This window comes from Protopterus annectens, chromosome 1.part0 (genome assembly GCF_019279795.1).
Source record: "Protopterus annectens isolate FY-2018-M chromosome 1.part0, PAN1.0, whole genome shotgun sequence".
In the NCBI taxonomy this organism is placed as follows: domain Eukaryota; kingdom Metazoa; phylum Chordata; order Ceratodontiformes; family Protopteridae; genus Protopterus; species Protopterus annectens.
Genome location: NC_056725.1, coordinates 1,631,270,769 through 1,631,285,361, shown reverse-complemented (window position 1 = coordinate 1,631,285,361; position 14,593 = coordinate 1,631,270,769).

Below are 14,593 nucleotides of genomic sequence, written 5' to 3'. Positions count from 1 at the left end.
CTCACCCCATCTGGACTTCTTTAAATCTATCAAGATTCAACCCTTTACCCTGATCGTGGGCAACTTTAACTATCCATCCATAGATTGGAAGTACTACTCATGCCAAAACACAAATGCCCAGAGATTCCTTGATTTCCTCAATGCAGATGCCTTGGAGCAGCTGGTCGACATCCCCACAAGAGGTGATAATATCTTGGACTTGGTATTATCCAACATGAGTAACCACTGCAACATCCCTACAGTGCCATCCTCCCTGGTAAAATCCGACCACAAAGCGGTCACTTTCAAAGTCACCATCTACACCGAACCCCCTCCCCCAATCTAGGGTCATACAAAAAAACTTCTCCAAAGCTGATTACAACCTCCTGAAAAAACATATAAACAGTTTCACAGACCCTCCTCCTCCATAGGAAATGGCACATATGTCCAAACCTACACCAAAGTACTATACGAGCATTTATATAGCTGTATGAAATCACAAATACCCAACAGGACAAAATCCTCCTCCTCAAGGAAAAGTAAACCTGTCTGGTGGACAACTATAATAAATAATACAATAAATAAACTCTACAAAGGAAAACATTTTGCTGTCAAGGACCAAGAAGGAACAGGTGCCTAAATGGAAGCAATCTCTCTTTAGCCTGAACAAGCAAATAAGAGCACTAGTGAAAGCCTCCAAAACAAACTTTGAGTCCAAACTGGCCACATCTACTAAAGACAATCATAAGGCCTTCTTCACATATGTCCGCAGTCTCAAAGGAAGCACTCAGATCTGCTCAGAACTGGTGGCCAAGGACACCACATGCACAAACCTGCTGGCAGACAGGTTCAATGAAAACTTCACCCCTCTGTCCCCTCCATCAGTAAATCAAGACATCCCCAACACTTGCCCTCCCCTCATCTCTAGGGAGGAAGTCATCACTGCCCTCTCAAAGGCAAAAAATACAGCCTTCATGGGACCCAATAACATCCCAGACTGCATCCTACGTAAACTCAGGCAGGAACTTGCAGCACCATTAGGCACCCCAGTCAACCAAAGCTCGAGTCCTGGCTTTGTCCCAGCTGAGTGGAGGACAGCCACTGTCATCCTTTTGCACAAAGTTGAAGCATCCACCGATCCAGAAAATTATAGACACATCAGCCTAACTAGCCTGATCTGCAAACCCATGAAACGGATTATCATGGATCTCATTAGCAAGGACATTGGCAACCTCCAAACACTCGATCCTACACAAGTTGGTTTCGTCAACGGAAGGCCATGCCTGTTAAATTAGGTTAACTTCTTTGAGACAGTCATCAAAGCCATGGATGAGGGGAAGATGGTGCACACCACCAACCTTGACCTGGCCAAAGCCTTCGATACTATTCCCCACTTGGGTATAATAGATAAACTCTCTCAACTAAGCATCAATCCATATGTTACCAGATGGGTAGCAAAATGGCTCACTGATAGAACCCACCTAGTCAGAATAGGGGAATCCACCTCAAGCAGTAGACCCATTATGAGCGGTGTACTCCAGTGATCGATCTTGAGGCATCTGTTGTTTGGGATGTACTTTTCTGAGGTGCAGGCTAAAACCAGTAGGCTATGGCTGACCAAGTTTGCAGATGACTGCAAGCTGGGCACTGTCATTAATTCCCCTAGTGATGTGGACATCCTCCAGGAGGGTCTCACCCAAACAAATGACTGGTGCCAGAAACATGGCCTCAGACTGAATGGCAAAAAATACATCATCATCCCATTTGGGGAGAGTGACGTCCCCACAAATTATCACATAAATAACAAGGCCCTAATCACACAATCATCATGAGAGACTTGGGCACTCAGGTTGATAGCAAACTGACTTTTGATCACCATATTGCCTCCATTGTACAAAAAGCTTTCTACATAGCCCACCTAAATAGTAAGGGTATCTCATCCTGGGGCAAGGAGGTCATAAAATCCCTATATTCTTCTCTTATAAGACACACTATTGAGTACAGTGTCCCTTTCGGCATGTACCTCACGAAGCACATGCAGCAGCTGGAGAGACCACAGAGGTTCCTCACCAGGAGAATCCAGGGCCTCAAACATCTACCCTATACAGATAGGCTATAAGTCCTGTCTCTCTACTCAGTCTCATACAGACTGCTCAGAGGTGACCTCTGTCTGGCATACAAAGCAATCTCAGCTCCCACCTTGCTGTGACTGCTGCATATCCACAAGTCAAGCTTCACTCGAGTAACCCACACATGCAACCTCAACCTGGTCTGTGGCATCAGTAGGACTTGATGGCAGGACAGATTCATGTCCCAGAGACCACCCTTTCTGTGGAATAGACTCCCTCTCCACATCAAGCAGAGTACCACATTAACCCTTTTTAAGTGTAACCTGGATAACTGGATGGGGAACAGAAAATACACCTCTGGGATTCCACCTGTGTCCGTGCTGGATAGGGGCATCGGGTGCTGACTTGTCGAAATATGGGCTAAATTCTTGGCTAGGATTGTAACGGCCTCAGGGCCAATACCTAGTAACTTCCTATGACCCTATGATAAAACTACAGAGTTTTTCAAAAGAATTTTAATATTTGTATGTTTCCTCACAATAATGTTTTATTCATTTTCATGAATACATGAACTTAAAAAAATGAGTAACCTAAATGTTTAAAATTGTCCACATGGTATTTGATAGTTTACCATTTATCTCCAAGTGATTATTCATTACATGCAGACTGTACAGAGCAGTTGATTAGTCAGCTTGCCGGCATGGGGAAAGGTGTCTGCCTACAGTATCTGGATATGAGAAGGTTTAGTAGCTGCCTGCTATCTCCCTTTTATGGGGGCAGGTGTTAGGTGCCACAATAGTTTGCTATAACACAAATGTGTTTCTGTCTTAACACATGAGAACATTAAACTCGAAGTCCATAAAAAGTGTAAGCATATGAAAGTACATGCTTGCTAACACATCAGAGCAGAAGTAATGTCATGTTCAGGCGAAATATAACTAAGGTAGTACAAAAAAGTCCTTGTCATGCAGAGTAGTGCCTTAAGGGACCAGTGTCCCACTGCTTACCCAGGAAAAAAAGACAATGACTACAACACAGCTGTGGGTAACTGGAATATCTACTGCAGCTCTAAGGCCAATGGGGCAGAATGAGAAATGCAAAAGTTGTAATGTATTTAAGTGTTTAACTAGCAGAATAGCACACGTATGGGCAACTGGCAGTGGGACAATTGAACCATCATCATAATTTAAATGAAAATGCTTGTTTTTGCTTCATAAAAATCTCAAGAGTTACCTGCTACTTGAGACATTATAGTGTTGAGGAACATTTTGAGACAGTTTCAAATCGTCTTGGGATACAAAATTAATAAAATTAAAATAAACGCAGTAGTGATAAATTATGTACTCACATATGAAGTAGTTCAACAATATCCATATTTATGGGGACATGATAAAATGAAGCATTTAGGAATATGGATTTAAAATGATTTTGGTGTGGCAGCTAAGGATATGTGGGAGAAGACTAAACAAAAGATCATACAAAAACTAAGAAAATGGAAGCATTGTTATATGGATATGGATAGTAAGTTAGAAGCAGTTAAAATATTTTTAATTCCATTAATCTTGTACACAGGTCAGGCATGTTTTTGTCAACCAGAGAAGTTGTGGATAGCAATTAATAAAGTGCTGAGGGACTTTATCTGGGAGAGGAAGACAGCAAGAGTCAAGTGGGATAAGCGGATTCCTCCAGTAGAACAGGGAGGATTGTGATTACCCAATTTGAAGGGGAAATTCAGAGCTACATAGTTAAGGTTCCTGTATATAGCACAAGCAGAAAACTAGAACTGAAAGTGGAAAGGAATGATGATGAAATGGGGGCAGCTGAAACAATAAGGAGAGACTGGGATTTTGGATGCAGGCCATTAAGGAAAATGACAATCATACAGAATATTATATCTGTAAAGTAGCAGAAAGTATCCTAAGGACTAAGCCAACATAGGAATGGAGAAAAGAGAATCTGCCGATAGGGATGACTGCAATTAGGGATATAGACAGTAAGCAAGAGGGGGCCGGAACTTACTGGAGAAAACTGGCAAAGGAACCAAGGTATTAGGAGCAAATAACTAGAGAGGGAAAGATGACTGAGTGGGAAAACACCAAACATTTATTTGAAATGCAGGATAGAGATTGTCTTCACTATCATAGGTTCATAGGTTCATAGGTTTATACTAGGCTATCTGCCCTAAGGCATTTATAAGCCTAGCCCAAATTATTGTGGCTTACGCCACCCCTTATATGAAAAAATACTGTGCCCATTAGTTTGTTGTGCCTCTGTCCAGCAGTGACCCAGAGATGATTCCCGGGGTAAACCTACGATCTCCCATCCACAGGTCTAGATTTCTCTTGAACAGAGTCAGCGAGGTGCTCTGCCTCACATGGACCGGGATTTTATTCCACAGCATAGGGAATCTCTGAGTGATAAATCTATCCCTCCAGCACGTCCTATTTATATCCGTGCTAAGGTTTAAGTCGCTTGCTCTAGTGGTTTTGGTGGATTTGGATTTTTGAGGTGGAGCATGTCCATTAATTCCGGGTTGGACATGGCCTTGTATGTCAGGCACATGTCACCTCTGAGCAGACGGTATGCGACTGAATAGAGCTGGAGTTTCTTCAATCTGGCAGCATATGACAGATTTTGGAGTCCTTTATCCTTTTGGTGAGGAACTTTTGGGGTCTCTCCAATTGCTGCAGATGTCGGGTGAGATACATCCCGAATGGGGCATTGTACTCGATCATTGGTCTGATAAGTGAAGAGTACAGGGGAACAATGACCTCACTAGATCTGGATGTGAATCCCTTCATGATCAGGTGGGCAATGTAGAAGGTCTTTCTAACCACTTTAGCAATGTGAGTGTCAAAAGAAAGGCCACTGTCAACCTGGGTCCCCAGGTCCCTGATAACCTCTTCTGTGCTTAGTGGATTGCCACCTATATGGTAGCTTGGGGTTACCTTGTTTTTCCCGAAGGGTATGACTATACATTTTTGGCGTTTAACTTCAGGCCATGGCTCTGGCACCAGCTATCTGTTTCCGTGAGTCCCTTCTGAAGGATATCAGTGTCCGATGCACTTTCCACTATGGCGCCCAGTTTGCAGTCATCTGCAAACTTTGTCAGCCAAAGTCCTCCCATGTTGGCCTGTACTTCTGAGAAGTAGATGCCAAACAATAGGGGGCCAAGGACCGAGCCCTGTGGGACACCACTTGTGACCGGCTTGGAGTCTGACACAGCGCCAGCAACTCTAACCCTGTGGGTTCTGTCCTTAAGCCAGTTTGCAACCCATCTTGTGACATATGGGTTTACATTTAAGCTGGTAAGTTTTTCTACAATACCCGAGTGGGGTATTGTGTCGAAAGCCTTTGCAAGGTCAAGGTAGGCTGTATGGACTGCCTTTCCTCATCAATGGCCTTGGTGACTATTTCAAGAAGTCGACCAAGTTCAAAAGGCATGATCTTCCCTTGACAAAGCCAAACTGGGTCGGGTCCAATGTCTGCAAGTCCCTATATCTTTGTTTATGAGCTCCATTATGATCCTCTCCATAGCTTTGCAGACTAGACTTGTTAAGCTTATGGGGCGGTAATTACCAGGGTCCGTGAGGCGCCACCTTTGTGGAGTGGGACCACAGTTGCCGTATGCCACTCCTTGGGCACGTATCCTGTGGTAAGGCTGAGATTAAACAGCTGCCTTATGTGCGGGTTTAATTCCTCATTTAGCTCGTGTAGCACACAGCTGGGGACACCATCCGGTCCCATTGATGCTGTGTTTTTAGCTTTAGAGAGAGCAGCTTTCACCTGCGCATTTGAGATGTCCGGGAGGCTACACTCGGCTGGGATAGTTATCTCTCCTTTAGGGGGGGAGAGGGGGGTGAAGTTTGCACTGAACCTGTCTGCCAGTATGTTGGCAATGTCTGTGGGTTCAGTGATTTTTGTATCATTTTGGACTAATTCTGAGCATATCTGTGAGTTTCCACCCAGGTTCCTAACATAGCTGAAAAAGGCCTTATGATTGTCCTTTGAATCCATGGCAATTTTTCTCTCAAAACTGGCCTTAGTTGATTTTATGAGGATTAATATCAGAGTATAGGCAAAGAGAAAGAAATATGGGGTCCCAAATGAAAGACCAGCACTGGTAGAGTTTTTAATAGAATCTAGAACAGAAACTGCCATTAAAAAGGAATAATTAGTAGAGCATATAAAATATTGCATAATAACTATAAGAATCAGAGGAGGTTAGAAAGGATTGTGAAGAGAGATTGGATAAGCAATTCACAAAGAAACAATGGGAGGATATATGTATGTCCCCCATATATGCAACAAAATTTAGAAGATTTAGGATTTTTGCTTGGAAATGTTTACATAGATATTTTTATACCCCAAGTAGACTCCAGGGAATTGTTCCTCAGGTAGACCGCAAATGTTGGAGGTGTGACAGGGAAGAAAGAGGTAATTGAGAACATATTTTCTGGGAGTGTAGTGAGTTGGTGGACTTTAAGAATTCCCTGCAATTACTAGAAAATGGAAATCAAAATATAAACAAACTGTACTAGCAGTAGTGAATATAGTAACAAAGATAAAACAGCTGGAACGGAGATTTTTGGAAAAGGGTAGAAGCAAACTATACAGGAAAAATGGAAATTGTGGAAGCAATACATACGGGGAAGAATGAGGTTTAAAAGAAGGCTGGACTTAAATGAGCTATGCCATGTTTGACTGAAAATGATTAGGTAGATTATAAGTGATGTATAATGTTTGCATCTGAGAGTATGTCACTATTGTTTCTGATGTAAAATGCTTACAACTAGGATTGTGTCGGTATGGTTTGTTTTCATTTATATAAATGGATGATTGCCTATGTCGTAAGTGATGGTATAGTAAATATGTTTCTTGTTTAAAAAAAAGGAATTGAGTAATTTATGTAATGTTGCTTAGGTTATATGATATATAGCATTATATGTGAAGTATAATGTTTGTAAACGTGAACTTGTCAATACAGTTTGATTACTTTTATACAAATGTAAATTTGCCTATGTCACAAGTGATAATTCAATAAAGGTCTTTAAAAAAAAAGAATTACCTGCTATTCAGGACTTTAAAAAAAGGACACCATATCTAAGAATTACAACAGTCTCTTTCTCTCTGTCTGTCTCTCCTTCTCACACACACACACACACACACACGTGCACACAAACACAGACTCACAGAAAAGTACCGTTTCCCACAGTCTGTCATTATTTTTCTTGATTTTCACATAAAAAGAGATGTTCTTGGTACAGTTGATATGTTCATGGCACAGAATGCATTCAGCCTATACAGTACTATCTTCTTTTTCATTTTAGCATTATTTCTATCATTTCTGATTACTTAGCCATTATTACATTTTACATGTTTTTAGTATATGTCCAAGTATAGGCAACACAGGATTAAATAAGCACCCATTAAAATGTTAAATATTCCACTGCTGTGAGTAGTTGGTATAAGTCACAGGGGAATATGATCTGGTAAAATGGACATAAATATTTTGTCAGTGGTTTGTATAGTGACAGATACCATAATCATATTTTAATTTGGAAGAAATCTTATAGAAAGTATGGTATAAGAACACTGACGATTGCTATTACTATCATGTGTTAAGAAACTGCACTACCATGTCGTCAATATTTTTTATTTTTTCAAACTGGCACATCGGATTTTCCACAACACCAAAAGGCACTGTGGAGTGGTACAGAGGGATAGAATATTGACTGCAAAACAAGCAACCAGGGTTCATTTAGGGGATTTGGGCACCAAAAGTGCTGGCCAGGAGAACATAAATGAGTGGCCAGAGTCATCTTACAAGGAAGCCGTCTGGTACAGACCAGTTGTAAAAAATGCTGGGACATATCCACAGGTGGATACAGTCTAGAAGCAAAGAGGGAATACTTCCACTTTACAGGGCCTTGGTCAGACTAAACCTTGAGTGCAGCATTCAGTTCTGGAGACCACATAATGATAAAGGGCATCAAACAGCTGGAAGGAATTCAGAGCAAAGCTATCAGAAATATATAGGGTGAGTCACTGTAACAGTAAATCAGAAATATATAGGGTGTGGAGAAGAAGGAATATGCCCAAAAGCTAGTGAAGTGAGAGCATTTCTTACTTGAGACCAAATGAGGCAAGTGGAGGACATAATATTGCTGCACAAGGTCATGGGGAAGAAAAGGATGGATGGGAGATAGAATATCAGGGCACTTAACAAAGAGAACTTGATAGACTTATTGTCTCCTGCCATCAAGCAAATGTAATGTGATATGAAAGATGCAGGGAATGAATAGTAATGGCCATGTTAGTCTACAAGCAATGCAGCAGTACTACAGACAAGGGAGGGCACTTTATCTATTTGTCTGTCTTTGTTAACTAAAATAGAATTCTTGAGCCCAAGCAAGAGGCCTCTTTTCACTGGTGACCCAGAGAGAAAAGCTTAATATAAAGAACTTGAATGATGGTTCAGGCTTAAAGACATATTAAAATTGTATATTCAGTGTTATAAGAAAGATAAGTAATACTATTCAAAAACAAAGGATAGTTGTGTAAGTAAACTTACCATAACAGTCAACATTAGAAAAGATCGCTCTTGCAGTAGCCTAAGCTATATGCAATATATCCCGAGAAGGACTGGATGATAGTGTTTGATTACTGCACAGGTGGCAAAGTTGCTGCCTCTAATATATTTCTAGAGTTCCTCCCTTTCTGAAAAGCGACAAAGGTAGCCAAAGCCCTGGGGGAGTATGCCCTGACACTTAAGTATCTTGTTATGAAGAGAATAACAAAAAGCAATACCATGAAACAGCCACTTAGAATTTGTCTGTTTTGATACTGACTGTCCCATTTTCATAGGAAATGAACAGTTGCTTAGAATTCCTGAAGTTTTTTGCCCTATCGATATAGTACAGAAGTTGACTGTGGACATCCAGAGTGTGTAGAATGCCCCCCCCCCCCCATTTTTGTTTCTCAATAGAAATTAGAAGGATGAAAAAGTTGGCTCACAGAAACTATGAAACTACTTTAGGTGTATAGGAAGGATTTGTTCTGAAAGTTGCTCTCTTTTTGTGAAAGATGACATGGGGTTAAATCATCATAAGTGGTTGTAACTCAGATACTCTTCTTGGAGAAACCACACAATGAGTAACAATGTTTTCCAAGATAAGAACTTAATGTCAGCCTCATGAGCAGGTTTGTTTCTCTGATATAAAATTAAGATCCCAAGAATGACGCACTTAAATTCTAGGTAAACATATCCGTAAAACCTCTCTCAAAAATTGTTTCACTTGAGTCTGAATAGAAAGGGTGTGAGGAGATCCATGGACAGACAAGAAGAGATATTTTAGAGGTGAATCTTGATGGGAGAGTAAGAAAGGCCAGAGAATAATAGCTCACACAATTACTGTAAAACCAGAGGCATCTCGATCTTAAAAGGATCCTGGTTCTTGCTTTGGCACCAAGTAGAAAATCTTTTTGACTTGGTCAGATATGATTTTCTAACAGAAGGTTTCTCAGCCTCCTTGAATACCAGCTGCATATCCTCAGAAAACAGTAACTTAAAAGGTATTAAACTTAATTCTTAATTATCCAGTCATTGAGTGGAACAAAAATGAAGGTTGCAGTGGTGGATCAATGAACCCCTGTGTTGTGTAAGTAAATCCATCCTTTAAGGAAGCTTGTGATAACTGTAAAGTAAATCCATCCTTCACAGAAACCTGTGATAATCACCCTTGAGATTTTCTTTTGCTCTTGGTAATTTTGAGAATGAGGGATAATTACTGTTACCTGGGCCAAAAGGGAGTTACTAGTATTATCCTTAGAAGAATCCGGGTTACCACAGAGAAAATGTGAACAGGCATACAGGTACATTCCTATCCATGGGAATGGAAACTCCTCTGTGTTCCTGGCCTTTGTGCAAGGATTCCTGGAGCAGAATTTCTTCAATTGTCTATTGTGAATGGAGGCAAACAGATCTACTTGAAGTTTTCCCCACAATTAGATCAGTTCCTGGAAGAGCACTGGGTTCAATTTCCATTTTGTGGGGTTCTATCCTGGTGCTGCTCAGCTTGTCTGCTATAACATTCTGCTCTGGCGGCATGTAAGCAGCCTAGATGGTGAGACTGTGCAAGGTTGCTAGTTTCCAGGTTACCACAGCTAGTCTGCAAAGGGGGTAGGTTCAGGTTCACTCCTATTTGCTTATGCACCACATCACTGTGACGTTGTCTGCGATTACTAGTAAAGGATCTGGAATACAAAGATGGTTTAGAGATTTCAGAGCACTTATTAGTGCCATAATTTATTTGACATTTATATGTTTTAATTTCTACTGTTTGTTCCACTGACCCTGAAATTAACACCCTTGGATACAGCTCCCCTGAAAAAGTCTGAGGTGTCTGTGGTTACAGACTGAGTAGGGGCAGGAAAAGAAAAAGGGAGACTTGGGTTAAAAGATAACTGATTCACCCACCAGAGTAACTCCCTTTTACAAACACCAGCACTGGAATCTAAAATAAAATGGGGGCTGGTGTTGGTCTAAACCGATTTGATAAACCATTGAATTTTCCTCCTGTGAAGGCTGGCCAAAGGAATCATGAGGACTGTTGAGGCAATGAAACCTAGAATCCTGAGATATTTCCTGGCAGATGCCAGTGTCTGGCTGGAAAATATTGGAAACTGTTTTTTGTAACATATCACTTTTCCTGAGGAAGAAAAGCAATTTTGAGGGATGTATCCAGGAGATATCTCAGAAATACTACCCTGTGAGATGGAATGAGAGAAGATTTCTCTACATTCACCTGAATTCTCAAATTGAGGAAAAAGGGTTTTACCCAAACCAGAGATTTTTAACAGCTTGTAAAAAAGTCTGCAAAAATAAGGCAATAGTCTAACTATGGAAATGTGAATGCCCCACATCTTGCAGTGGGTTATAATGGGAAACAGGCACTCTGTAATCACTCTTTGGAGGTGCTGACAACCCAAAAGGTAAAACAGAGAACTGAAAATGTAAACCAGACAAAGAAGAACATAAAATGTGCCTCAAATTTTTTAGAATTGGAATGTGATGATAAACATTTTTTTTAAGCCAGAATTACTAGAAAACTGAGAGATGGTATGAGAAATAACAGACAGTGTAGAGACAGCATTTTGAATTTTGGGATCCTGAAGTGAACGTTTAGAAAATAAATGTTTAGGATATGTCTCAATGTTCCTTTTTTTTCTTTGGAACCAGAAAGATTATTGAATAAAACCCATTCATTATTTGACCAGGGTGAACAGCTTTTATAACCCCCTGAAATAGCATTTGACCTAGGATAGGAGGAAACAGGGATGCCTGACAGAATGGATGCAGAGGAATCCCTTGAAAAGGAGGAAGGGAATCCCACTGCCAGTCGTAGGCTTTTTGAGTGATTCACAGAGCCTAAGTGTCTGAAATTATCTGGTGCCATAGAATAAAATGAGGACATACACTTTTAGAAAAGTTTTCTGGAATCCTAGGATAGGGAGGGAGTAAAACATGACTGGGGATATTCAGTCTGCTTTTTTAGATTGTCCTTAGTTTTCTGAGGCACATCCTTTTTTTTTTTTTTGAACCTCCGTGCCATTGTTTTCTAATACTTTGTTTTCCTGTGCCTTGCTGGGATTGAGACTGTTCATGATTTTTCCTATAAAATGAATCTGAATTGGTAGGAAGGTATCTATTGTATTTTGGAATGGATGATTAGAAGATCTGAGTAACCCCCTGAATTACCTTTCTTCTTTCATCAAATCTTTCAAGGACTTCAGCAGTGTAAAGGCCAAAGAATAACTCTCTATCTTGGAAAGCATTCAGGAGTTCAACTTTGACATCCTCTAGTAAACTCTGAGAATGTATCCAGGCACATCTTATCATCACTGACCTGGTGACAGCTGCTCTAGAAACATCATCAATAATGTCATAAGAACATTTTAGAGTATGTTTGTTACCTGAGACACAGAATATAGTAAAGAAAAAAGAAATGTCATAATTTCTGAAGAAGGAAGGTCAGCAACTAACATTCTAATATTGTCAAAGGAAGCCAGCAGAAACTTAAAACACATGAGCCTGACAATTCACTGTTCTGAAGACAATGGTGGAAGAAGTATAAACGTTCTTCCCATATCTATTAAGGGCTTTCTCATCTTTGTCAGAAGGAATAGGGTTAGCAGTCATAAAGTGTTTAGCAGGAGATGGATGGTATTGTGAGAGAAATTACTCCAGGATCTGAGCTAGATTTTGAAAAAAAAAAGGTTATGTCTTACCATAATGTTCCATCACTGTTGTCCATCTTCTTTCATTCATCACTGATGGGTTCATTTCCAAGCCCTTGGAACCGAGTTGGCCTATTACCAAGCTTGCGTCAGCCAAAAACTCCCGAGTTAAGCTTCCACCCACAATGCCCTTCTCCCTGTTACCTCAGATCGAGTTTGCCCATGATAGACCAGGAAAGCAGAGGCCCCTTCTGCGCAAATGCCCTAAGACACCACTTGGACCCAAAGTATCCCCCAGGAGCCTTTGGAGGGGGAAGGATGGTGGGAAGTGATGAATGAAAGAAGATGAACAACACAGATGGAACGTTATGGTAAGACATAACTTCTTTATCTGATGTTGTTAATCTTCTTTCCATTCATCACTAGTGGGACAGAATCCCTAGCTATCTTGAGACACATGGCCGGCCCTTATGGAAGAACGTTCATGAGTACCATTGAGCTGAAAGCAGTTCTCCCTCTGGAGACCACATCCAATTTGTAATAATTGATGAAAGTGTGGGGTTTAGCCCAAGTGGCTGTTGAGCAAATGTCATCCATAGAAGCCCTGAAGTGGAAAGTTACAGATGTCGCCATAGTTCTAGTGGAAAGGGCTTTAACCAGTGGCATAGACTCTTTTGTGAAAGAGTAAGAGAAGCGTATACAGTCCCTTAGCTATTTCGATAAAGTAACCTTGGATACAGAATTTCCCGTTTTAGATCCAGAAAAGGAAATGAAAAGCTGGTCAGACTTGTGCATAATTTTGGTTCTAAATAAAATCTTAGTTGTCTGTGCACATCCAAGGAATGCAGGCAGTACTCTCCTTTATTAGAAAAATTCAGAAAGAACACTGGTAGGTCAATGGACTGATTGATGGAGAAGTCAGAAGCAACCTTGGGGGAGGAAAGATGGATTCATCCGGAGTGATACTCTGTCCTTGTGAAAGACCAAGTAGGGTCCTTTGATGCACAGCACCTATAGCTCCAAAGCCTGCCTGGCTGACGTAATGGCTATCAAAAACAAGTATTTCCAAGACAAAAATTTTAGGTCACAGTTCACTGCGGGTTCAAAGGGGGGGTTTAGTCAAAGACTGTAGAACTAACGTGAGGTTCCATGGCTCTATAGGCTGTCTGACGGGGGGCCTGATGCATGCAACTCCTTTGAGAAAGGTTTTACATAAAAGTAGTGAGATAAGAAGTACCGTCCAGCCCATTATGGTAATTTGAAATTGTAGCCAGATGTACTCGTCTGGTAGAGGCTGTGGCACCCTCTCAAAAAAACAAGTATTGCAAAACAGCTGTGGCCAGAGCCGAATACAGATCTAGCATGTTATCCTTTGACCAGAGAGAGAACATTTTCCAATTGTATCGATACAGTCATCTGGTGGATGGTTTATGAGAGGCCAGGATAATATCCCAAACAGGTGAGATGAGATAAGACTGCCTGGCAATTAACGGAAGTGGAGAAAACAAGCTGTCAGCTTGAGACTGGACAGATGCGGATGGTTCAACCCTCGGGGGTCTGGAAGACGGTCCAGAATCCACGGCGAGCATACCAGATGAGGCCGAAGGAAGGGGAACCAACCTTGCCAAGGCCAAAAAGGTGCTATGAGGATCACTTTGCATTTCAACTGATGAGCTTTCTTTAGGAAATGTGGGATCAGAGGAATGGGGGGATAAACATAAAGAAATCCCGTGGATCAATCGTGAATCAGAGCATCCCTCAGGGACTCCCCCTTTGGAGGGAATAGGGCAAAATAGCTGCTGCACTTGTTCGATGGAGAGGCAAAAAGGTTGCAGCACAGCTGGCCCCAGTGACTGAAAAAATCTGCCACCATGTCGGGATTGAGAGACCACTAGTGGGGCAGGAGAATACATCTGCTCAATTTGTCCGCAATCACTTTGGAACTCCCCGGGATGTGCGTCACTATCAGAAAGCGGTTGGAAGCTATCTCCCACTGCCAAATCCTCATGGCCTCTCAACACAAGGGGTAGGACTTGGCTCCTCCTTGCTTGTTGATATACCAGACTACTGGCATGTTGTCTGACTGAACTGTAGTTGTTTTAGAAGGGAGAACTGGATGAAATGCCTGCAACACTAACAGCACCGCTTTCTGTTCCAGAATGTTGATATGCAGGTTGGCCTCCGAAGTGGACCATGTGGCTTGAACCATCTTTCCCTGGAAATGGCCCCCCACCCACCCAATCAGGGAAGCATCCATGGTGACAATGGCCTTGGGCTGAGGGGATTGGAAAGGGCAACTCCAAAGT